General features: G+C 42.4%; 1 protein-coding gene across 1 annotated transcript in view; it reads left to right on the plus strand.

Moving 5' to 3' along the window:
- The window catches only part of LOC150081093 (astacin-like metalloprotease toxin 5), a 157270-nt gene that overhangs the window by 1003 nt on the left and 141709 nt on the right, over nucleotides 1-14558 (plus strand). The window lies entirely within an intron of this gene.

A 14558-nucleotide genomic window follows, 5' to 3' on the forward strand; every position in this document is an offset into this window, starting at 1 on the left:
GGGATTTTTGTTTGCCAATAGATGATAATGAGTAAAATGAGTATGGCCAATTCTCAGTCTGGCAAGTATTACTTCTTCTCTGCGACTCTCTCTAATGCTTGAGTTCCATATTTCTGGATTAGGTTTTATTTCATGTAGTTTATTGTTGATTTCATTTTTCCATATTTGGGACCATTCATTTTCACTTTCTCTAATAATTATTGGACTAAAATCAGTGTGTGGAACTAGCATTGTTCTGTTTGGCAGTTCTGATGCTGACTTAGCTGCAATGTCTGCTTTTTCATTGCCTTCTATTCCGCAGTGTCCTGGGATCCAGCAAAGGGTTATATCAGATTGTTTCTTTTGACAGATGTTGATTAGAAAGTCAATTTCTTGTAGGAAAGGATGACGAGAATGTCGTTTACCCTGTATGGCTGAAATAGCACTGAGTGAATCCGAGTATATTAGGACAGAGAGGGACGACTGTTGACATATTTCACTTAATGCAAGCTGTATAGCATATAGTTCTGCAGATAGAATGCTGCACTCAACTGGAAGGGATTTTGAAATTACATGCGATGGGAGCACGGCTGCTGCACCTACATGTGATTGGCTCTTAGATCCATCCGTATAGATTATGAGTTTCCCAGTGTGTTGCGAAGTATAGTTGGCATGCAACTGTCGGATATTACATGGTGGAATGGTATTTTTTGACCACTGAGCAAAATAAAGATCAATGTTTATATGATGTCTATTCCATGGGGGTAAAGGCATATTTTCATTTTCCGCAATTTTATTGAGATCGAGTTTCCACTTTTTTATTACTTCTTGAAGACGAATTCCAGCAGGTCTGGGTTCATTAGGTTTAGATTCAAAAAGTGTTGACCATAAAGGTTGGTTGAGATATACCCAACAGGGGTGAGTTGGAAAGCTTCTTATTTTAGCAGCGTATTGGCAGAGTAGGCGTTGTCTTCTAAGATAAAGCGGAGGGTCGTGTGCTTCTATATACAAGCTTTGAACTGGCGAGGTTCTGTAGGCGCCTAGTGCTGATCGAAGGGCACTGTGTTGAATGGTGTTCACAGACCGTAAGATGCTGTTTTTAGCTGAGGCATATACTATGGCTCCATAGTCTAATCGTGACCGGATTAGAGCACGATATAAATTGAGCAGTGACTGTCTGTCAGCACCCCAAGATGTTGAGGATACTGCACGAAGGATGTTTAGTTTCTGGAGGCACGTAGTTCGTAGATAGGTCACATGTTTACGAAAATTTAATTTGGTGTCTAAATTCAGACCCAATAATCTTATGCAGTCTGTCATCGGTATTTCTCTGCCTTTCAGTTTTAATACAGGTTCCGGATGAAGCGATCGTAATTTACAGAAGTGTATTGCTGCTGTTTTCCCCTCGGTTAATTGATAGCCGTTGCTTTCTGTCCAAGTTTCAATTTTGTTTATTGCTATCTGTAGTTGTCTTTCGATGGTAGCCATGTTCGATGATTGACAGGAAATCGCAAGATCATCTGCATACATATAAACTTCTACCGCGGCTGGGATGTCTCTTATAATGCTACTGGTACGTAATGCAAAGAGTGTGGCACTTAAAATCGATCCCTGAGGTATTCCTTCTTCTTGTGTGTGAATTTTGGACAGCTCATTCTGGAATCTTACTTGAAAGGTCCTGAGGTGAAGAAAATTCTGAATGAATCTAGGCAGGTTACCTCTCAGTCCAAGTTTGTATAAGTCTTGGAGGATTCCATATCTCCAGGTTGTATCGAATGCTTTGGTAATATCGAATGTTATCATTACCATGTGCTGTTTCTTAAGAAAAGCATTTCGAATGTGAGCTTCAACCTTGATGTGGACATCAGTTGTACACCTGTTACGGCGGAAACCAAATTGGTGGCATGATATAGCATCTTGATCTTCAATAATCCAGACAAGTCTCTTGTGTACCATCTTTTCCATTATCTTTCCTAAACAGCTGGTCAAAGATATAGGACGATAACTATTGGGAGAGGAAGCATCTTTCCCGGCTTTCGCTATGGCTACCACAACTGACTGATGCCATGTATCAGGGTAAACATTCTCCTCAAAGATTCTATTGTAAAATTTCAGTAATATAGATTTTGAGTTTGAGTTCAGGTGGCAAAGCATTATATAGAAAATGCCATCTGGTCCAGCAGAACTATTTCTAGAATTCTGGAGAGCTTCGTTGAGTTCATTCATAGTGAACGGAAGGTTATAAGAATGAGGTTGTTTTGTAACGAAGTTAATTTTATATTTTTCCATGGACATTTTTTTGCGTCTAAATGAGTCTTCATAAGATTGAGATGATGAAGTGACTGCAAATGTTTGTGCTAAAGCCTCTGCAATATCAGTTGGAGAAGAAATATCTATTCCTTTCCAGGACAAGATTGGGGCTTTGGTTTGTTGACACTTTCCACTGAGGATACGGATCTTTCTCCAAATTATTCTGGGGTCAGTGTTTCTGCAGATGGTAGAACTGAATCGAATCCACGCATCCTGTTTAGCTTTTCGACGAATTCGGCGTGCTTCAGCTTTCAGCCGTTTATAGTTTATAAGGTTCTCCATTGTAGCATTTCGGCGAAAAGTGTTCCAAGCTTTGTTTTGTTTCCTTTTGGCAAGATAGCAGTCCCTTGTCCACCAATTATTGTACCTTTGTTTCGTAAGGTTAACTTTCGGTATTGCGCTGGTAGCAGCTTCAAGTAATTGTTCTACTATATGTCTAGTGGCATTATTAATAGATGCAGAAAGAATCAAATGGTTATCAAATTGCACTGTTTTCGAAAACTTTTCCCAGTTAGCTCTGTGAAAATTCCACGTAATTTTTTGGTTAGATGTATAGTTTGTATCCGTCTGTATTTCACAAATTATAGGAAAGTGATCGCTGTTGTGAAGGTCAGTTAATACTGTCCAATCAAAGCTAGGATATATGGACGAGGAACATATGGACAGATCCAGAACAGAGCTAGAACCTGTAGGCAAGTGAATATAAGTATGCACACCGGTATTCAGTAGTGTTAAGTGATGGTTATCAAGTAGAGTTTCGATCATCCTCCCTCTACGATCCATGTTCGGGGAACCCCACAAAGGATGATGAGCATTTAGATCACCTAGAAAGCATACAGGTTGGGGTAGTTGATTATGTAAATTATCAAGTTCTGCAATGGAACATGAAACGTTTGGTGGAATATAAATGGAGACAAGGGTGAGATTAATCCCAAGAACAATACGAACGGCTATTGCTTCTAGATTAGTGGAAAGCTGAACGGGTTTCGATGGTACATTACTACGAACTAATATTGCTACTCCTCCTCTTGCTGGAGAATCGGAACATCTGTCACGTCTATATAGTGTATACCGTGAGAAGTGTGGGCTATAATTTGATGATAAATAAGTTTCCTGTAGACAAATACATGCAGGATCATGCTGGTGCATTAGGTATTTTAATTCATCAAGATTACTTCTTAGTCCTCTACAATTCCATTGAATAATTTTCTGCATTACTTGGGTTTAGGTTAGATGGATTGGTCTGATCGTTTGTTTTTCCCTCGATCCTGTTTATATTTCTCTCGTTTTGAAAATACTGGGCGAGTAATATCCATCTCATCATCAGCATGAAGCATGAGAACAGCATCATCATTGTCTAATTTCTCATCGGTTTCCATGGTTCGTTCAGTTGGTTTATTTTGTGTACGATGAACATCTTTCTCCTTTAATAATGTGCCTGAGTTTGGAACGTCTTGTTGTGGCTTGGATGGCTTTGTATTAGTAGAATTTGATGGACTTTTTGTCTTTGTTGCTGTTAGTGTCTCACCATCCGCAAGGATGGATCTAGCCCATTGAATAAGAGATAATTTAGGAGGAATAGTAATATAAGTCTGTGTAGAAAATTCTTTAGTGTTTTTAACTGCATTGGAATATGTTTTGGCAGGGATCACATTTAATATTTGTTTACGTGCCTCTTGGTAAGATACATTTTTCTCTACCTTGTACTTCATTATTTTCTTTCCCGTTTTCCATAATTCGCAAGTTCTAGAATATGCGGGGTGAGTACCCTGGCAATTGGGACACTTTGGCGTAGCTGCTGTACATTCAGTTTGGGAATGGTCTGATGAGCCACACAGGGGACAGATTGTCTTACCTTGGCATGCTGTTTGAGAATGACCATACTTCTGGCATTTAAAGCATCTAAGTGGATTTGGTATATATGGTCGGATCTTACAGGAAAGGTAGCCAGCTTTTACTGATTCTGGTAGATTCGGACTGCTGAAGGTAAGGATAACATTTCTTGTGGGTGTAAGGACACCATCTTGTTTGGTCATAATTCTTTTAGCACCGACAACACGTTGTGCTTTAAGTTCTTCGGCAATTTCTTCCTCAGAAACATTAAGGAGGTCCCATTCCGAGATGACTCCCTTTGAGGTGTTTAAAGTTCTGTGCGGGGTTACCGAAATGGGAAGGCCTCCGAAGGTCGTTTGCTTCAGGAGTTGTCTAGAATGACTGGGATGGGAAGTCTCTATAAGAAGATCTCCTGAGCGAAGGCGTTTGACAATTTTGGGAGTACCTGCTACAGCCTCTATGCTTTTCTGCACAAGAAATGGCGATAAGCTACTAAGAGGTTTCGTTGACAAAGAGTGTAAAATTAGAAAAGCAGGTATGTCATGTGAAGAATCATCTTTTTTGATTCTTTTTGCTTGAGATGACTCAAGTTCATGCGAGCACGTAGGCTCTACAGTTGGTGATATTAATGGATCCATATTTGCTCCTTTTCGCCCTGAGTATTAGATTAATACTCAGACTACCAGCCCCGCCACGTGGAGGCAGGAGCGGTGCCACCAGTGACCAAGCGATAAGAGATTAGTGGTTAGTGTGTTAGAGAAATTGGTTATATATATATAAATATAAAAGAAAGGGTCTTTCCTTCCTTGATATGAAGCTTAGTTCTTTATTTAGAAAAAGCCAAAATTAAATAATTTTATAAATAAAGAGGGTTTTAACAATCTCTACAATCTGTCGCTTAGAGAAAAAACGCTTTCAAATCACTTTGGAAATATCGCTATGATCACTCGCTTGGCACTCGGGGCCGCTTGGGAAGATATGTTCAGAAAAGATTCGATTATAAAATATGAGCAGCGAAGAGAGTGATCTTTGATCTAGATTTCGGAGCATTACATAATATATCCCATCAGGGCCAGCAGCACTGTTTCTTGAGTTTGTAAGAGATTGCTGTAGCTCAAACATGGTAAATGGTTGATTATAAGATAAAGCAGAATTGTCAGTGTAATTCAGTCTGGTTTTCTCTGCAACTGTTTTGCGTTTTTGGAATGACTGATCGTAAGCATTACAAGAAGACAACAGAGAAAATACAATTCCCAGTGCATTTGATATTTCTGTGGGATTAGAGAGTTCTTGTCCATTCCAGTTTAGTATCGGGGTGGATAGAGGTGGAAATTTATTGTTCAAACATTTTATTTTTCTCCAGATTAATCTGATGTCGGTATTTTTATTAACTGATGTGGCGAATTTAATCCACGTTTCTTTTCTTGCTTTGCGTCTGACATAGCGAGCTTTAGCTCTGAGCCGTTTATAGTTAATAAGATTGGAGGTGGTAGGATATTTGCGGAAAAGATTCCATGCTTTGTTTTTCTCTTTTTTTGCATTATTGCAATCTTCGTTCCACCAGTAATTTATTTTTCGTCTATTACCTGCTTGATATTGAGGAATTGCGACGGATGCAGCTGCCAGCATTTGATTTGTGATATGCTCAGTAACACTATTGATGGAACCGAACTGAATGATATCGTTGTCAAATGAGATGTGCGATCTATATTTTGCCCAGTCAGCCTTTGAAAATTTCCATTTAATTGGACTTTCTGTTGAAAGGGAATAGGATGTTTGAATTTTGCAGATTAACGGAAAGTGGTCGCTGCTATAAGGATCACTTAGAGATATCCAATCTATACTTGGAAAAAGGATTGGGGAACAGATGGAAAGGTCTATGGCAGATGTTGAGCCCGTAGGTAGGTGGACATATGTAGGAGACCCAGTATTCAATAATGTTAAATTCTGCCTATCGATCAGCATTTCGATAAGCTTACCTCGTCTGTCTGAGGTGGGGGAACCCCATAACGGGTGATGTGCATTAAAGTCTCCTAGTAAACAAAACGGAGATGGTAACTGCATGACAAGATTTTCAAGTTCCTGAATAGTATATTGATGACTAGGTGGAAGATAAATGGAAACCAATGTTAGAGTAATACCATTAACAACACGCGTGGCAACGGCTTCTAAGGATGTTTGTAATGGAATACGTCTGGCGGGGATGCTTGAGTCCACGAGTATCGCTACCCCTCCATGAGGGTTATTGGAGTCAGCCCTGTCTTGTCTGAATACAGTGTAATTTTTGATTGAAACTGAGACCAGAGATGTCAAATTAGTTTCTTGTAAGCACATTGCAAGAGGTTTATAGTGATGAATTAATTCGTGTATATCATCTAAGTTACTGCGAAGACCTCTACAATTCCAGTGGATAACATGTTCCATTATTTGGTTTTGTAAGAGGAAGTTGAATCTGTCTGCTTTTTATGCATGGGTTGTTTGAAACGGTCAGATTTAGATTTTTCTTTTTTGGGAAAATTAGGGCGTCCTGAATCATTTTTATCCTCCATATCTCCATCTGCATGCAATTCAAGAAAATCCTCTTGGTTTGGCATATCATCAGTATCCATGCTTGTTGGTTGTTTCACCTCCACAGGATCTGGTTTATGCAATTTTTCTGTCATTGTACTGTGGGTTACGTTTTGAGTTGGAACTGTGAGTGGCGTATTATTACTTTGGTCCACTAACTGTGATTCAGATGTAGGTTGAGTTGTTAGTACTAATCGAGCCCAGTCGGCGATCGATTTCTTGGGAGAGACTGACACTTCTGTCTGACATGCTACTGATTTGAAACTATGGGAAGCCGAAGCATAAGTGGTTTTTGGAATACTTAATTTTACTTGTCTTCTAGCTTCTTGAAAAGATACTTTATTTTCAGTCTTGTATTTCTGTATTTGTTTTCCTAACTTCCAGAGATCGCAATCTTTGGAGTAAGCTGGGTGATTGCCCTTGCAATTGGGACATTGTGGGGTTTGAGCCTTGCATTCCGATTGAGTATGAGTTTTGCAACCGCAGTTTGGACATGTTGCATCTCCACGGCATGCTGTCTGGGAGTGGCCAAATTTCTGACATTTGTAGCATCTCAGAGGGTTTGGGATAAAGGGCCGAACACGACAGTTTAAATAGCCTGCTTTCACTGAGGATGGTAGGTTCGGTGAACTAAAGGTTAAAATTATGCTACGTGTTGGGACTAAGGTGCCGTCTTTTCGTATCATAATTCTCTTGGCCTGAGTGACATTTTGATCCTTTAGTTCCTGGATTATTTCTTCCTCGGGAACGTTCAATAGGTCCCATTCACTGATCACTCCCTTGGAAGAATTCAGGGTGTTATGTGGAGTGACTTGAATTGGAATTCCACTTAAAGATGTAAGTTTTAACAGGAGGTCTGAGTGTCTCGGGTGAGAGGTCTCTATTAGCAAGTCACCGGACTGAAGACGTTTCACCATTTTTGGAGATGCTGCTGCATTTACAAGGCATCGTTGTATGATGAAAGGAGAGAGCTTGCTGACAGGTTGTGAAGACAGAGAATGAATAATCAGGAAAGATGGAGATTCCTGCTTGTTTGCATCCTTTTTTTGTCTTTTCGACAATGAGAAGTCATGATCGGTTTCGTGGCTGTCATGTTGAGAGCTTTTTGGCTCTAATCGTGGGAAATCATGAGTATCCATTTTTACTCCTTTTAGCCCTGGGAGAAGGTCTTTCTTCTCCCAGATTACCGGCCCCGCCACGTGGAGGCAGGAGCGGTGCCACCAGTGACCAAGCGGTTATTTAGGTTAGTAGAGTGTGAGTATTTAATATAAATACAAAAAAAGAAAGGTAGATTCCCTTTCTGGGTTCTTACGTAAGACTTTTTAAGTGAAGAACCGCTTTAAGTGAACAAAACGGAAGAAAATCGCACAACAAAAAATAGAACTATATCACTTTCAAAGATCACTTTATGAGTCGCAGAGAAAAACCGCTTGTCACTATCGCTTGGCACTCGGGGCCTAGAGGCCCTTGGTCTTAAAATTAAGTGCTTGTTTTTCTAGTTGATGTTTCAGGACCAGGAACTCTGGGGAATACGAAGATGTTGCAGAGATGTTAGAGAATGTTTCCCCAAGAGCCAACTGCCATTTTCCCCAAAATGGCAGTTGGATCTGCAATAGCGCATCCATTATAATCTAGGATTGAAGAAGGGTGGGATGTATATTTCCCCTTCATTTTCCGGATTTTATCCCAGACTACCTTAGAGTTGGTAGACTGGTTAATAGATGATGTAAAACGGATCCACGATTCCTTTTGACTCTGACGACGGATGTAACGTGCTTTGGCTCGTGCACGTTTAAAGGCTATAAGGTTGTTCGTGGTAGGATATCGGCGAAATATCCCCCACGCTTTGTTTTTTGCCTTTTTTGCTGCTGTGCATTGTGAATTCCACCAAGGTTTGGGAAATGGTGGAAACCGGGCTGATGTTTTTGGGACAGCATTAGCAGCTGCTTGGACGATGATTTCTGTGATGTACTTGACTGCGTCATTGATCGGCTCCTGACTGACTGTGCTAAGGTCAAAATGTGCCTGATGTTGGAAGGCAGTCCAGTCAGCCTGATCAATCTTCCACCGTGGTAACCTAAAGGGAAGACATGGTCTCCCACTGTGTAACAAGGATATCACGGGGAAGTGATCGCTTCCGTATGGATTCTCCTCCACTTCCCAAGTGAGTGAAGGGAGTAGAGAAGGGGAGCAGATAGAGAGATCAATGGCAGAAAAAGTACGGGTAGGCATGTGGAAGAAGGTGTTTGTTCCAGTATTTAGAAGGGAAAGGTCATTGTCATTGAGCATTCGCTCTATGACTCGTCCCCTTCCATTGATGTTAGCCCTACCCCACAGGGTGTTATGTCCATTCATATCCCCGAGAAGTAAGAAAGGGAGAGGCAACTGCGTTAGAAGATCATCAAGGTCTTCCTGGGAGATGTCAGTCCCAGGTGGCAAATAGATAGAGCAGACGGTTAATAAAAATCCCACAGTAAGGCGAATTGCAACAGCTTCCATGCTAGTTGTAATTAGCAAGGGCTGCACTGGGGTCTGGTTACCCACAAGGATAGCCACTCCTCCATGAGCAGGACCATCGGCAATTCTATCCTTACGAAAGATTGTGATGTTATGCATGGTGGGATCATCATTTGCCTTTAGATATGTCTCCTGCAAGCAAAAGCAAACTGGCTCATGCTTTTGCAGGAGGGCCTTGATTTCACATGTATTTCGCCGGAATCCACGACAATTCCATTGTAGGAATTTAGCCATTATTTTGGCTTGGTGGGTCCATCAGGCGGCTTCCGAGGTGCTGAGGGCTTACTTTTATCAGTCTTGGCTTTATCTTTTTTGGGGAAGGATGGACGCTGTCCGGTGTCCATTTCTTCCTCCACAAAGAGTTGCAAGACTGAATCGTCCGGTGCCTCCTTGTCCTCTACATCCATTGATTCTGTTAATTTTGGTTGCTCTTTTTTACCACTTGGTTCTGTTAGTGGTGGAGCACTAGGAGGTACGGATATTGGAGTAGCAGCTGATTGTGTTTTTGTGGTGGGCTTTTGTGAACTCAATAAATAGCGTGCAATCGGCGTGAATGACTCTCTTGGTGGTATAGTCATATCTGTTTGTGTACCGATAGTGCACTTCGCAGAAACCTTCTGAGCATATGAAGGCTTCCCGCTATTTATTGGTTGTATGCGTTTTCTAGCCTCTGGGTAGGAGATGTTAAGCTCCGTTTTTAACTTTTGTATCTCCTTTTCGTCCTTCCACCGCTGGCATGCTCGAGAGTATGCAGGGTGCTCTCCATGGCAGTTAATACAATTAGGCTTAGGAGCTATACATTCCTTGCTCTCGTGATCTTTAGCACCACATCGAGCACAGGCAGGGTTACCACGACAAGCTGTTTGTGAGTGGCCGTACTTTTGACATTTAAAACACCTCAGTGGGTTTGGAACGTAAATCCTCACTGGGCAGTTTAAGTACCCTGCCTTGATGGAACTTGGAGGCCTTGGGGTGTTGAATGTTAGGATGAGAACTCGGGTAGGGACAAGATTCCCATCCTTACGCATGGATATTCGCTTGACAGCTGTTACTCCTTGTTCTTTTAATTCAGAGCAGATCTCTTCTTCAGAAACATGAAGAAGATCCCACTCTGATATCACACCTCTTGAAGAGTTCAAAGTTTTGTGAGGGGTTGTGATGATGGGTATTCCCCCTATAGATGTGGCTTTCAAAAATTTTTCAGCTTGATTTATATTTGATGCTTCTATTAGAATATCTCCCGAACGCAGCCGTTTTACGGATTTGGGTGAACCTGCCATCCCTTCTAATCCTTTCTGGATAAAGAAAGGTGACATTTTCCCAAGTGACTGCTCTCCGGTGGAATGGAGAAGGAGGAAAAGAGGTGTCACAGATGTTGTTTTCTCCTCAGTTCTGGTTCTTTTAGCTGAATTGCTTTCACTCTCATCTGACGATCGATTAGGTAGGCGCCTTGTTGGGGCCCCAGAAGAAGAATTTAAATTACTCATAGGAGTAAAGAAAAAATGTCTGATGCCTAAGTACCTCACCCACCACGGAGCCCTACGAGGGGACGCCCACTCGTGAACTAGCAGGTACTGCGTACACAAATGGGACGCCGAGTTCGCTTAGAACACCATACCCACGTTACCAATAAGTCTTTATCCCGTCCCATGACCATAGGGAGGGAGACTTATTGGAACGCAGTTGACCCTAGCAGTATAAAACCACCCGCCGATTGATCCCAGTCGGGCCGGTCCGGGACCACCCGTCTGGTCGAAGCAGGGGCCAAAGTGGTATATTAAGGCTGGGCCCCTCAACCACCAGGATCCCCCTTTCCGCTTCCACGGGTCGCGGCGCACGGCTGCACACGCCGGATTCCAATGGTGTAACCCTGGAACCAAGGTATGGGCGTTGGATCCCAGTGATGCTAATCTGGAAAGCCAGCAGCATCACTGGGAGGTCCCCTCACCACGTACAGGTGCCCACGTTGAGGGGTGCCAGGGTGGAAGGAATTGCCTTGGTGACTGGGCAACGTTGTCTACCGTCAAGTCTAGTTCATTCAACAGTCCTTGATTTCGAATACCCAAACGTTTATTGGCAGTCCGACGGGTGTTGTAGAGGTTTTCCCAGCGCGGCTCAAAAACGGATGGCCACGTGGGATGATCGGGCAGGGATTTTAATTTGAAGGCGTACTGTAAAGACAACTGCTTACGTCGAAGAGACAGAGATGGTTCATTTTCTTCAACGTAAAGGCTTTGGACAGGAGATGCGAAATGCTCCAGTGGCTGTCCGGATGGCTTGATGGTGGATTGGATCTAACCACCGAAGTGCACTATATCTAGCAGAACCATAAACCTGAGACCCATAGTCGAGTTTGGAACGGACAAGTGCTCGGTAAAGGCGAAGAAGGGTAGAACGATCTGCGCCCCATGAGGTTGACGAAAGGGCACTAAGGATATTAAGCCCTTTAACACATCTTGTCCTCAGTTGACGAATGTGTTGTAAAAATGTCAGCTTTTTGTCGAAAATAAGTCCAAGGAATTTGAATTCTGCTACAACTGGGATGTTACTTTGCCCAAGCCTTATTCTGGGTCAGGATGAAGATTATGTTTGCGACAGAAGTGTACACAAACAGTTTTCTATGATGAAAATCTGAACCCATTAGCCAAAGACCAAGCTGTAAGATGATCGATGGTTTTCTGCAGTTGCCTTTCAATGACCCACATATTGCATGAATTACAAAATATAGCAAAGTCGTCTAGATAGAGGGCATTGTTTACAGTGGGTGGAAGTTGTTCTGCGATAGAGTTTATTTTGATTGCGAAAAGCGTAACACTTAGAACGGATCCTTGTGGGACTCCCTCTTCCTGAGAGAAAACTCGAGAGAGGGTGGATCCTAAACGGACTTGAAATTGGCGATTCGACAGAAAGTTTTTAATAAAAACAGGAAGGTTACCTCTAAGACCAAAGCTATAGAGGTCTTTTAAAATTCCAAATCGCCAGGCTGTGTCGTACGCTTTTTCAATATCAAAGAAAACCGCTACCAAATGCTCGGATTTAATAAAAGCATCACGAATGGACGTTCCCAATCGGATTAAATGATCCAGAGTGGATCTATTTCTTCGGAAGCCGCACTGTGTCCTGGAAAGCAGACCAGTTGTTTCTAAATACCATACGAGGCGTGCATTAACCATTCTTTCCAGGACTTTGCACAAACAGCTTGTCAGAGCAATAGGACGATAGTTACTTTAATTGCTAGGATCTTTTCCTGGTTTTGGGAAAGCAAGGACGATAGCCCTTTGCCTGGAATCCGGAAATTGTTTGTGAATAAAAATTCTGTTAAACAGAATTAACAGGTGATCCTTAGATTGTGGTGAGAGGTGTTTTAGCATTTCGTAGTGGATGTCATCGGGCCCCACAGCACTTGCATGCGTGAAAGAGAGTGCTGCATTTAACTCTTCCTGTAAAAAGGGCTTGTTATATGATTCAAGCCCTTTTGAAGAGAAGTTCAGTGGGTTTTTCTCGATTTTCTTTTTCAGGGTCAAAAACTCTGCGGGAAAAGATGTTGTTGCAGAGATTTTTGCAAATATTTCCCCTAAAATATTTGCAACTGCAGTTCGATCTGCAATTGGACATCAGTTGTGCTCGAGGATCACTGAAGGGCATGGTGGATATTTTCCCTTCATTTTCCGGATCTTATCCCAGACTACTTTTGAGCTAAGCAGCCTGAGTTATGGAAGATGTAAAACGAATCCAAGATTTCCTTTGGTTTGACGTCATACATAACGTGCTTTTGCACGTGCACTTTTGAATGATATTAAATTTTCAGTGGTGGAATATCGGCGGAATATCCCCCACGCTTTGTTTTGTGCTTTTTTTGCTGCCGTGCATTCTGAATTCCACCAAGGTTTGGGGAATAGTGGGAACCGGCTGGATGATTTTGGGATTGCAATTGCAGCTGCTTGGACAATCGTTTCTGTGACATACATGACCGCGGTAAACTAAATGGCAGACAGGGTCTACCATTAGTTAGGGTTGTTATCATGGGGAAGTGATCGCTTCCATATGGATTTTCTTCTACCTCCCAAGTAAGTGAAGGAAGGAGAGAAGGGGAGCAGATAGAAAGATCAAAAATGGCAGAGAATGTACGGGTAGGCATGTGGAAGAAGGTGTTTGTTCCCACATTTAGGAGGGAGAGATCATTGTCAGTGAGCATATGCTCTATGACTCGTCCCTTCCATTGATGTCAGCACTACCCCACAGAGTGTTATGTCCATTGAAATCCCCAAGAATTAAACAAGGGGAAGGCAATTGCATGATAAGATCATCAAGGTCTTTCTGGGGGATGTCAATCCCAGGTGGCAAATAAACAGAGCAGACAGTTAATAAGAACCCCACTGTAAGGCGAATTGCTACAGCTTCAATGCTAGTTGTAAGCTGCAAAGGCTGAAATGGGATCTGGTTGCCGACGAGGATTGCGATTCCTCCGTGGGCAGAACCATCCACAATTCTATCCTTACGAATGATGGTAATGTTATGCATGGTGGAGTCATCATTTGCCTTTAAATAAGTCTCCTGTATGCAAAAGCAAACTGGTTTGTGCTTTTGCAGGAGTGCCTCGATGTCGTCAGTATTTCGCCGGAATCCACGACAATTCCACTGTAGGAATTTAGCCATTATTTGGACTTGGTAAGTCCATCAGGCGGCTTCCGAGGTGCTGAGGGCTTAATTTTGTCAGTCTTGGATTTATCTTTCTTGGGGAAGTATGGACGCTGTCCTGTGTCCATTTTTCCTCAGCGAAGAGTTCCAAAACTGACTCATCATGTACCTCCTTCGGCTCGACATCTATGTTTTCCTGGGCACTAGGTGTTACTTAACCTTTCTTATTCTTTTCTTTTGCTTTTGTTCCTTGTGGGGCACTAGGAGGTATCGATATAGGAGTGGCAGCTGATTGGTCCTTTTGTGCAGGTTTTTGGGACCTTAAAAGATAACGTGCAATGGGAGTAAATGATCCTTTTGGAGGGACGGACATGACCGTCTGAGTCCCAATCGAACAACTCCCTGCTACCTTCTGGGCGTAGGTAGGTTTTTTGATGTTAAGAGGTTTTACTGCTTTTCGTGCCTCCTGGTACGATATGTTTAGCTCTGCCTTCAGCCGTTGAATTTCTTTTTCTTCCTTCCACCTCTGGCATGCCTTTGAATAGGCCGGATGTTCTCCCTCACAGTTAATGCAGGTGGGTTTAGTGGCTGAACATGCTGTTGTTTCGTGGTCCTTTGCACCGCACCGGGCGCATGCAAGGACTCCACGGCAGGCCGAATGTCCATACTTCTGACACTTAAAACACCGTAAAGGGTTCGGAATGTATGGACGC

Source organism: Mastigoproctus giganteus, chromosome 9 (genome assembly GCF_048544385.1).
Source record: "Mastigoproctus giganteus isolate SK-2022 chromosome 9, ASM4854438v1, whole genome shotgun sequence".
NCBI lineage: Eukaryota > Metazoa > Arthropoda > Arachnida > Uropygi > Thelyphonidae > Mastigoproctus > Mastigoproctus giganteus.